Genomic DNA, 11,737 nt, shown 5'->3' on the forward strand with positions numbered 1-11,737 from the left:
ACACACACACACACACACACACACACACACACACACACACACACAACTGGAAGCTGAAGACTCTTATGAGTCTAAGGGACGTTAGAAAGTATTTCTTCAGAGTTGTCAGGAAGTGGAACAGCCTAGAAAGTGACGTAGTGGAGGCGGGAACCATACATAGTTTTAAGACGAGGTTTGATAAAGCTCATGGAGCAGGGGGAGAGAGAGGACCCAGTAGCAATCAGTGAAGAGGTGGGGCCAGGAGCTATGATTCGACCCCTGCAACCACAAATAGGTGAGTACACATATACACACACACACATATATATATATATATATATATATATATATATATATATATATATATATATATATATATATATATATATATATATGTATCTGTTACCTCTACAGTCAACCCAAGTCATAACGAGAATACAAACACGAAAGTGCAAATACGGTATCAGCCCCGGTGGAACACGGGGATAAAGTAGGTGCTGGAATGACCACCATCCCAGTGACAAATAAAACTAGTGCCGGTAAACACAGTGGTGCCACAGTAGTGCCAGTTGCTGGGTGGTCAAGTGCAGGATGACACTAGATGTGGGGGGGGGGGGTGTTGTCAGTGATGTCAACATACACAGGTAACTCCTTCTGTATCTCCAGTCTTGTTGTGGAAAAACACCTTATGTACGCTTCAGAACATTTAGTGTAGTAAACGTTTCGCCACGAGTGGCGAAACGTTCATTATAAATGTCTTGAACTGTACATAAGTGTGTTTTTTCACATGTCGGTATTCCAATACCATTTCTCACCTCCAGTCTTGCAAATGGGGTTCATATGATGCGTGTGTTTTACGAGTGCTTCGGTTCGTACTCACACGGGCAAGCTTTTATTTTTTTTTTCACCGGTAGACTGCTTGTGAAGTCCCCCGAGAATACTGAAGGATAAAGCTTTCCTCTCCCGAGAGAGGAAAGAGTCGGTTTTAAATGGTGCGAACGAACATACTGCTTCGATGTTTACATCTTACAGCTTCTGAGAAAGCCTGAGGATGTAAAAATTTATCTTATGTGTGTGTGTGTGTGTGTGTGTGTGTGTGTGTGTGTGTGTGTGTGTGTGTGTGTGTGTGTGTGTGTGTGTGTGTGTGTGTGTTTGTGTGTGTGTGTGTGTGTGTGTGTGTGTGTGTGTAATTTCCATATCAAGCACTGAAGAACACATACAAGTGCAGCGAGATCGCCCTGTGCTGTGGTGTTCTTATCGAGTGAATTGTTAAACTGAGCGTTCTCCAGGTGTGAATGTTGTTAGCTCGGAGGAAGACTAGGGAAGGCAGCAGTAGAGGAAAGAAAGTAGGGCGAAGGGAGAAGAAAGCAAAAAGAATAGAAAGAACTAAAGGAAAAAGGAGGAACGGAGAGGGCGGAGACTAGAAAAGGCAAACGATGAGTGGAGAGGTGGGAATCCCAGAGTGGAGTTAAGGGTATTATTTGTGAGCAGTGGTCACGTCTGTTGGCCTGGCACCAGCTAAGAGTATACAAGGAAAACGGAGCACACGGACAGCAACAGCATGTAGGTTGAGAATGGTAGAAGAAAAAAAAAGGTTGCCGCACCTGCAGCCTACTGGAGCTCGCAAATTTATTGGAACTTTTGTTGCTGGCAAAATCATCCGACTGTAATTTTAAATCGGTGTGGATATAAATTAGTTGCACCCGAGTTCCAAGACTCTGTAAATGCTTAACGAAAAAAAAAAAAACACCGTTTGTCTGATGCAACAGAATATGGGAAGGACAGAGATGAGAGGAGCAGTGTACAGAAACTAACAGAAGAAGAAAGGAAAGAGATAAAAGAAGCAGTGTACTAAAACTAACAGAACAGGCAAGGAGACGAACATAAAATAGAGACAGCGTGAGGAATACTTGACAAGGAAAACCAGATGACATTCATACTCAGATGTTTATGACAACGAGGAAAACACTGTTAGATTCTACACACTACAGGTGAAGAGCGAGGAGTGAGTGAGGAAGAGTCATCTAGATGTCACTGCCAGTGACTCCGCCACAATAAGATGAACACTTTCCCTTCCAAACGATGGACAAGTTTCCTTACTGGAATTTTCACAACTTCGAAAGCGGCTACACAAGACACTATATGCTGGAAATTACGTGTTAAAGGGGAACTCGCTTCTTTTCTTAAATTCCAGATGAATGGGTAATAAAAATATATATGTTTGCCTAGGAACGTAATGGCGGAGAGGAAAAGTCTGTAAAACTTGAGGAGTTAAGTTCGAAGGCAAACTTGGCGAGCAGAAGAGGCTAGTCATCTGGGCTAGCAGCTACGTCAGTGCTAAACTGTCGGAGTACTGAAAGAACATGAAGGAGTGCTGAATGAACATGAAGGAGTGCTGAATGAACATGAAGGAGTGCTGAATGAACATGAAGGAGTGCTGAATGAACATGAAGGAGTGCTGAATGAACATGAAGGAGTGCTGAATGAACATGAAGGAGTGCTGGAAGAACATGAACGAGTGCTGGAAGAACATGAAGGAGTGCTGGAAAAACATGAAGTGCTGGAAGAACATGAAGGAGTGCTGGAAGAACATGAAGGAGTGCTGGAAGAACATGAAGAAGTGCTGGAAGAACATGAAGGAGTACTGGAAGAACATGAAGGAGTACTGGAAGAACATGAAGGAGTACTGGAAGAACATGAAGAAGTGCTGGAAGAACATGAAGGAGTGCTGGAAGAACATGAAGGAGTGCTGGAAGAACATGAAGAAGTGCTGGAAGAACATGAAGAAGTACTGGAAGAACATGAAGTGCTGGAAGAACATAAAGGAGTGCTGGAAGAACATGAAGAAGTACTGGAAGAACATGAAGGAGTACTGGAAGAACATGAAGGAGTACTGGAAGAACATGAAGAAGTGCTGGAAGAACATGAAGGAGTGCTGGAAGAACATGAAGGAGTACTGGAAGAACATGAAGGAGTACTGGAAGAACATGAAGGAGTGCTGGAAGAACATGAAGGAGTACTGGAAGAACATGAAGGAGTACTGGAGGAACATGAAGAATGAAAAACATGAAGGAGTACTGGAAGAACATGAAGGAGTACTGGAAGAACATGAAGAAGTGCTGGAAGAACATGAAGGAGTGCTGGAAGAACATGAAGGAGTACTGGAAGAACATGAAGGAGTACTGGAAGAACATGAAGGAGTACTGGAAGAACATGAAGGAGTGCTGGAAGAACATGAAGGAGTACTGGAAGAACATGAAGGAGTACTGGAAGAACATGAAGGAGTACTGGAAGAACATGAAGGAGTACTGGAAGAACATGAAGGAGTACTGGAAGAACATGAAGGAGTACTGGAAGAACATGAAGAAGTGCTGGAAAAACATGAAGGAGTGCTGGAAGAACATGCAGGAGTACTGGAAGAACATGAAGTGCTGGAAGAACATGAAAGAGTGCTGGAAGAACATGAAGGAGTGCTGGAAGAACATGAAGGAGTACTGGAAGAACATGAAGTGCTGGAAGAACATGAAAGAGTGCTGGAAGAACATGAAGGAGTGCTGGAAGAACATGAAGGAGTGCTGGAAGAACATGAAGGAGTGCTGGAAGAACATGAAGTGCTGGAAGAACATGAAGGAGTACTGGAAGAACATGAAGTGCTGGAAGAACATGAAGGAGTACTGGAAGAACATGAAGTGCTGGAAGAACATGAAGGAGTGCTGGAAGAACATGAAGGAGTACTGGAAGAATATGAAGGAGTACTGGAAGAACATGAAGGAGTACTGGAAGAACATGAAGGAGTGCTGGAAGAACATGAAGGAGTACTGGAAGAACATGAAGGAGTACTGGAAGAACATGAAGGAGTACTGGAAGAACATGAAGGAGTGCTGGAAGAACATGAAGGAGTACTGGAAGAACATGAAGGAGTACTGGAAGAACATGAAGAAGTGCTGGAAAAACATGAAGGAGTGCTGGAAGAACATGAAGGAGTACTGGAAGAACATGAAGTGCTGGAAGAACATGAAGGAGTACTGGAAGAACATGAAGTGCTGGAAGAACATGAAGGAGTGCTGGAAGAACATGAAGGAGTACTGGAAGAACATGAAGGAGTACTGGAAGAACATGAAGGAGTACTGGAAGAACATGAAGAAGTGCTGGAAGAACATGAAGGAGTGCTGGAAGAACATGAAGGAGTACTGGAAGAACATGAAGTGCTGGAAGAACATGAAGGAGTGCTGGAAGAACATGAAGGAGTGCTGGAAGAACATGAAGGAGTGCTGGAAGAACATGCAGGAGTACTGGAAGAACATGAAGTACTGGAAGAACATGAAAGAGTGCTGGAAGAACATGAAGTGCTGGAAGAACATGAAGGAGTACTGGAAGAACATGAAGTGCTGGAAGAACATGAAAGAGTGCTGGAAGAACATGAAGGAGTGCTGGAAGAACATGAATAAGTGCTGGAAGAAGATGGAGTACTGGAAGAACATGAAGTGCTGGAAGAACATGAAAGAGTGCTGGAAGAACATGAAGGAGTGCTGGAAGAACATGAAGGAGTACTGGAAGAACATGAAGTGCTGGAAGAACATGAAAGAGTGCTGGAAGAACATGAAGGAGTGCTGGAAGAACATGAAGGAGTGCTGGAAGAACATGAAGGAGTGCTGGAAGAACATGAAGTGCTGGAAGAACATGAAGGAGTACTGGAAGAACATGAAGTGCTGGAAGAACATGAAGGAGTGCTGGAAGAACATGAAGGAGTACTGGAAGAACATGAAGGAGTACTGGAAGAACATGAAGTGCTGGAAGAACATGAAGGAGTGCTGGAAGAACATGAAGGAGTACTGGAAGAACATGAATAAGTGCTGGAAGAAGATGAAGGAGTACTGGGAGAACATGAAGTGCTGGAAGAACATGAAAGAGTGCTGGAAGAACATGAAGGAGTGCTGGAAAAACATGAAGGAGTGCTGGAAGAACATGAAGGAGTACTGGAAGAACATGAAGTGCTGGAAGAACATGAAAGAGTGCTTGAAGAACATGAAGGAGTACTGGAAGAACATGAAGGAGTGCTGGAAGAACATGAAGGAGTGCTGGAAGAACATGAAGGAGTGCTGGAAGAACATAAAGGAGTATTGGAAGAACATGAAGTGCTGGAAGAACCTGAAGGAGTACTCGAACATGAATAAGTGCTGGAAGAAGATGAAAGAGTGCTGGAAGAACATGAAGGAGTACTGGAAGAACATGAAGTGCTGGAAGAACATGAAGGAGTGCTGGAAGAACATGAAGGAGTACTGGAAGAACATGAAGAAGTGCTGGAAGAACATGAAGAAGTACTGGAAGAACATGAAGTGCTGGAAGAACATGCAGGAGTACTGGAAGAACATGAAGGAGTGCTGGAAGAACATGAAAGAGTGCTGGAAGAACATCAAGGAGTGCTGGAAGAACATGAAGTGCTGAAAGAACATGAAAGCGTGCTGGAAAAACATGAAGGAGTACTGGAAGAACATGAAGTGCTGGAAGAACATGAAGGAGTGCTGGAAGAACATGAAGGAATACTGGAAGAACATGAAGAAGTGCTGGAAGAACATGAAGGAGCACTTGAAGAACATGAAGTGCTGGAAGAACATGAAATAGTGCTGGAAGAACATGAAAGAGTGCTGGAAGAACATCAAGGAGTGCTGGAAAAACATGAAGGAGTGCTGGAAGAACATGCAGGAGTACTGGAAGAACATGAAGAAGTGCTGGAAGAACATGAAAGAGTGCTTGAAGAACATGAAGGAGTACTGGAAGAACATGAAGGAGTGCTGGAAGAACATGAAGGAGTGCTGGAAGAACATGAAGGAGTGCTGGAAGAACATAAAGGAGTATTGGAAGAACATGAAGTGCTGGAAGAACCTGAAGGAGTACTCGAACATGAATAAGTGCTGGAAGAAGATGAAAGAGTGCTGGAAGAACATGAAGGAGTACTGGAAGAACATGAAGGAGTACTGGAAGAACATGAAGTGCTGGAAGAACATGAAGGAGTGCTGGAAGAACATGAAGGAGTACTGGAAGAACATGAAGAAGTGCTGGAAGAACATGAAGGAGTACTGGAAGAACATGAAGTGCTGGAAGAACATGAAAGAGTGCTGGAAGAACATGCAGGAGTACTGGAAGAACATGAAGGAGTGCTGGAAGAACATGAAAGAGTGCTGGAAGAACATCAAGGAGTGCTGGAAGAACATGAAGTGCTGAAAGAACATGAAAGCGTGCTGGAAGAACATGAAGGAGTACTGGAAGAACATGAAGTGCTGGAAGAACATGAAGGAGTGCTGGAAGAACATGAAGGAGTACTGGAAGAACATGAAGAAGTGCTGGAAGAACATGAAGGAGCACTGGAAGAACATGAAGTGCTGGAAGAACATGAAATAGTGCTGGAAGAACATGCAGGAGTACTGGAAGAACATGAAGGAGTGCTGGAAGAACATGAAAGAGTGCTGGAAGAACATCAAGGAGTGCTGGAAAAACATGAAGGAGTGCTGGAAGAACATGAAGGAGTACTGGAAGAACATGAAGAAGTGCTGGAAGAACATGAAAGAGTGCTTGAAGAACATGAAGGAGTACTGGAAGAACATGAAGGAGTGCTGGAAGAACATGAAGGAGTGCTGGAAGAACATGAAGGAGTGCTGGAAGAACATAAAGGAGTATTGGAAGAACATGAAGTGCTGGAAGAACCTGAAGGAGTACTCGAACATGAATAAGTGCTGGAAGAAGATGAAAGAGTGCTGGAAGAACATGAAGGAGTACTGGAAGAACATGAAGGAGTTCTGGAAGAACATGAAGGAGTACTGGAAGAACATGAAGAAGTGCTGGAAGAACATGAAGGAGTACTGGAAGAACATGAAGTGCTGGAAGAACATGAAAGAGTGCTGGAAGAACATGCAGGAGTACTGGAAGAACATGAAGGAGTGCTGGAAGAACATGAAAGAGTGCTGGAAGAACATGAAGTGCTGAAAGAACATTAAAGCGTGCTGGAAGAACATGAAGGAGTACTGGAAGAACATGAAAGAGTGCTGGAAGAACATGAAGGAGTGCTGGAAGAAGATGAAGGAGTGCTGGAAGAACATGAAGGAGTGCTGGAACATGAAGGAGTACTGGAAGAACATGAAGGAGTGCTGGAAAAACTAACACGGCACGAAGGAGCATTCTGGAATTGGACGCATCACCTGAAGATTTAGTCAGTCATTTTATATTGCCAAAATAGCTAGCACAGTTATATTACTTTGCTATATTAATATTGAAAAACAAATAACTACCACACACAAAAAAAATGTCAGTTTATTTTACTGGTTACATAGTAGTAGGTGAGGAGGAGACAATCATCAGGAGATCCAACAGTCTCAACGGAAATTATTACCAAAAGTCAGAGATCTCATGTTAATATGGAATCTGAGATATGTGAATGGTCTTGAAAAACCAGAAAAGGGGAACAGGAAATAACGATAATGAAAACATTAGCATCATGTAGCGTTGGAAAGGTTATCTTAAGAGGATGTGAACCGCTGCCTCCCTTACCACTCTACTGAATGTGTACAAACTTTTGCTTTGTGTATTTTCGTCAGTGTTACTGGTGTAACGGGGTTGTTTTTCCGTGTTGAGGCGTACGTCCTGTGTGTATCTTGCCTGGGGTTACGTGTCCAGTGTTTGTGTGGAGATTGTTAGCAACGGCTGCGTTTGGGTTGTAAACCTCGACCCAGGGAAGAGGTGGAGAGGAAAGCATTCAGAGTGAAAATACTTAAAGGAATAGCGATTATATATATATATATATATATATATATATATATATATATATATATATATATATATATATATATATATATATATATATATATATATATATAGAAAGATCGCAGTCAGCACGATTCGAAACTACTACTGGGGACGGTCAAGATTCCCAGGCATAGGTACAGCTACAACAAGATTCAAGGGAGCAAAGGAAAAAGGAATTGTCGAAAGCTTTCCAATTTTCAACGATTCAAGCAATGACTGGCTGTGGAAACTGGCAACTGTGAATCAGATGAAAGACTACAGAGCCAGACTGGAAACTTCTTAGCGACCAAATCTTATTAAAACAAACAAAAAAGTCGGGTTGAGGGGACGGCGGCATGCTGGCAAGAAGAGTTTGACGAGGAGCACTGACAGCCTCCAGTAGACGATTTTAGAATTTGCAAGTCTACCTTCGTTATGAGACGCTCCGACGTGAGTGACGCATCTCCAAGGTGTGGTCTGCTGTGACTCAGGAACGATAACCCAGACATCGTCAAGGTTCTCCATGGGGCTAGAGTCCTACTGTCTCCATGGATATAAAACCTTAGCCTGTCTCGGCACATAAAATTATACTGACTCGCTGCATCTATACGAGCGTTGAAAGATAAAATCATACGATCTTCCCAGCCATGATCCTGACGACGAGGCAGGTGACGCTGTGCTCGTTCTCTCTCTCTCTCTCTCTCTCTCTCTCTCTCTCTCTCTCTCTCTCTCTCTCTCTCTCTCTCTCTCTCTCTTTCTCTCTCTCACCACAGTTGTCCACGAACGTATTGCATTTTTTGTATATATATATATATATATATATATGTCGTGCCGAATAGGCAGAACTTGCTATCTTGGCTTAAATAGCAACGTTCATCTTGCCATATAGGACAAGCGAAAATTTGTGTATGCAATATTTTCGCCAAAAACATTCTGAACCTAACGAAAAAAATATATTTCATTGTGTTTGTTTAGTATTAAATTATTGTAAACAAATCTAAAATATATTTAGTTGGGTTAGGCTAAAATAAATTGCTCTTGTTACAACAAGGTTAGGTAAGTTTTCTAAGTTTCTTTTGGTGCAAAATAAAAAAAAAATTGCATTAACATTAATGAAAAAAATATATCTTTAAACGTATAAGAGAAAATTTTGGAAAGGACTTAATTTTAAATGAGCTCTTGCTAATTGACCAGTTTTACATATTCGGCACGACATATATATATATATATATATATATATATATATATATATATATATATATATATATTTTTATTCAACAATGAACAAAATCGTACGTCTGCGTCTAAATGGCCCTGTTCCTGACGAACTGTGTGTGGATGGCACTCTTCCTGATGAGCTGTGTGTGGGGATGACCCTATTCCTGATGAGATTTGTGTAGATGGCACTGTCCCTGATGAGCTGCGCGCGGATGACACTTTCTGATGAGCTGTATGTATGGCACTGTTCCTGATGAGCTGTGCAAATGGCACTCATCTTGATAACTGTGTGTATGGCACTGATCCCGATTAGCTACGTGGTTGGCACTGTTCCCTGTGAGCTGCTGACAAGTGTTAAACTGCCTTTACGCAGTGTTAAACTGCCTTGTAAATTAATGTGGAGGTTTCACTTGTAAATAAATGAGGTTTCACTTGAAAATAAATGAGGTTTCACTTGTAAATAAATGAGGAGGTTTCACCTGTAAATAAATGAGGAGGTTTCACTTGTAAATAAATGAAGAGGTTCCACTTGTAAATAAATGAGGTTTCACTGTAAATAAATGAGGTTTCACTTGTAAATAAATGAGGAGGTTTCACTTGTAGATGAGGTTTCACTTGTAAATAAATGAGGTTTCACTTGTAAATAAATGAGGTTTCACTTGTAAATGAGGTTTCACTGTAAATAAATGAGGAGGTTTCACTTGTAAATAAATGGGGTTTTACTTGTAAATAAATGAGGTTTCACTTGTAAATAAATGAGGTTTCACTTGTAAATAAATTAGGAGGTTTCACTTGTAAATAAATGAGGAGGTTTCACTTGTAAATAAATGAGGAGGTTTCACTTGTAAATAAATGAGGAGGTTTCACTGTAAATAAATGAGGAGGTTTCACTTGTAAATAAATGAGGTTTCACTTGTAAATAAATGAGGTTTGACTTGTAAATAAATGAGGTTTCACTTGTAAATAAATGAGGAGGTTTCACTTGTAAATAAATGAGGAGGTTTCACTTGTAAATAAATGAGGAGGTTTCACTTGTAAATAAATGAGGAGGTTTCACTTGTAAATAAATGAGGTTTCACTTGTAAATAAATGAGGTTTCACTTGTAAATAAATGAGGAGGTTTCACTTGTAAATAAATGAGGAGGTTTCACTTGTAAATAAATGAGGTTTCACTTGTAAATAAATGAGGAGGTTTCACTTGTAAATGAACTAACTTGGTCTACATTATTCGAAGACTGACACGAATTGCGCGCACCTCGAGAAGAGCCTTACCACGACGTTTCGGTCAATCCTGGACCATTGTCAAGTCGGAGATTGAGACACTTATGCAACATATGGAAATCTTTGCTGAGGAAACGTTTCGCCACACAGTGGCTTCATCAGTCCAATACAAAGTAGAAAGGTGTAAGGAGAGGAGAAGTTTGAGGTAATCAGTCCCTCAGCCTGGAGTCGATGTGTTCAGTCCATCAATCTTGTAGAATGTACAGCATAGGGCCGTAGACGTGGCTTATATACTGTAGTGAGGTGAGGTGAAGCAGCAGGAGGCGGGGTCATAGTGGTACCATCCACTAGTCGAAGTAAGTCTTCGTCCAAAGGTATATAAGCCACGTCTACGGCCCTATGCTGTACATTCTACAAGACTGATGGACTGAACACATCGACTCCAGGCTGAGGGACGGATTACCTCAAACTCCTCCTCTCCTTACACCTTTCTGCTTTGTATTGGACTGATGAAGCCACTGTGTGGCGAAACCTTTCCTCAGTAAAGATTCCCATATGTTGCATAAGTGTCTCAATCTCCAACCTGTCGGTTTTTTATAATCATTAATCACATTGTCAAGTCACAACTGAGAAAAATACAACAGAGAAGGTCGGAAGACAGGCCGGGAGGAAGGAAGGGGAAAAAAAAGGGAGTGTCAGCAGCAAAAGACCAGGTTCTGGTCTTTTGCTGCTGGGGACGCAATTTTTTCCCTAGGTCACTCTCAGACCATCCCGATCATTCCTGTGGATAAAGCCGTGTGGAACCTTTTCCATGTTAGTGAAGAATTCTTTATCTAAGGAATTACAGTTGCGTTACCCTTCCTCGGATCAGTCCTGATTGTTTGTCATTACGCAGGCGCTGTATGGCCCTTACGTGCGTTAAGCACTTTCTCTTGACTGTAACAACACTGATGATGATTAAACTTAGTGTGTAGTTATGGAGTCAATCATCTACTGGCGTTGATTCATCCAATTACTCTTAGACAGTCCATCGGCTGAGTGTCGATCCAGTCTGCTCCAGCGACCCCGTCACCAGTCTGTCTGATTTACAGCTGTTTAGCCTCTGATCACTTCCCAACGACCTAGTTCTGGAGGCTCCACCGTCGTCTGCCGAGTCATTAGCCGGAGTTACATTCCAAGGGCTCCGGACAGGGGGCTCCGGCTAGGGGACTCTGGCCTCATAAACTCTGAGGCTTCACGGCCACCTTCCTCGGCGTCGTATCGTCGACCTGAAAAGGTAAGTTGTTGCCCAAAGCGTCGTAGATCAGTGCTTGAAAGGGCGACTGACACAAAACGAATCAGCTAACCTACCAATGCACCTTCACCGCCCTCAACCCACCGCCCTGCTTCCAACCCACCGCCCTGCCTCCAACCCACCGTCCTACCTCGACCCAATTTCCTATAAATACAATCTCCCATCCCTTCCCAACTAAACTATACTAACAGACATGAGAGTGGTGGAAGACGAAGAGTCTTTGGAATTGACAAACGAGAATCGCCGTGT

At 42.3% G+C, this 11,737-nt stretch overlaps 1 protein-coding gene across 1 annotated transcript in view; it reads right to left on the reverse strand.

Moving 5' to 3' along the window:
* LOC128695894 (uncharacterized) overlaps positions 1 to 11,737 on the reverse strand; it is a 451,682-nt gene that overhangs the window by 60,100 nt on the left and 379,845 nt on the right. The window lies entirely within an intron of this gene.

This window comes from Cherax quadricarinatus, chromosome 41 (assembly GCF_038502225.1).
Source record: "Cherax quadricarinatus isolate ZL_2023a chromosome 41, ASM3850222v1, whole genome shotgun sequence".
Classification (NCBI taxonomy): Eukaryota; Metazoa; Arthropoda; class Malacostraca; order Decapoda; family Parastacidae; genus Cherax; species Cherax quadricarinatus.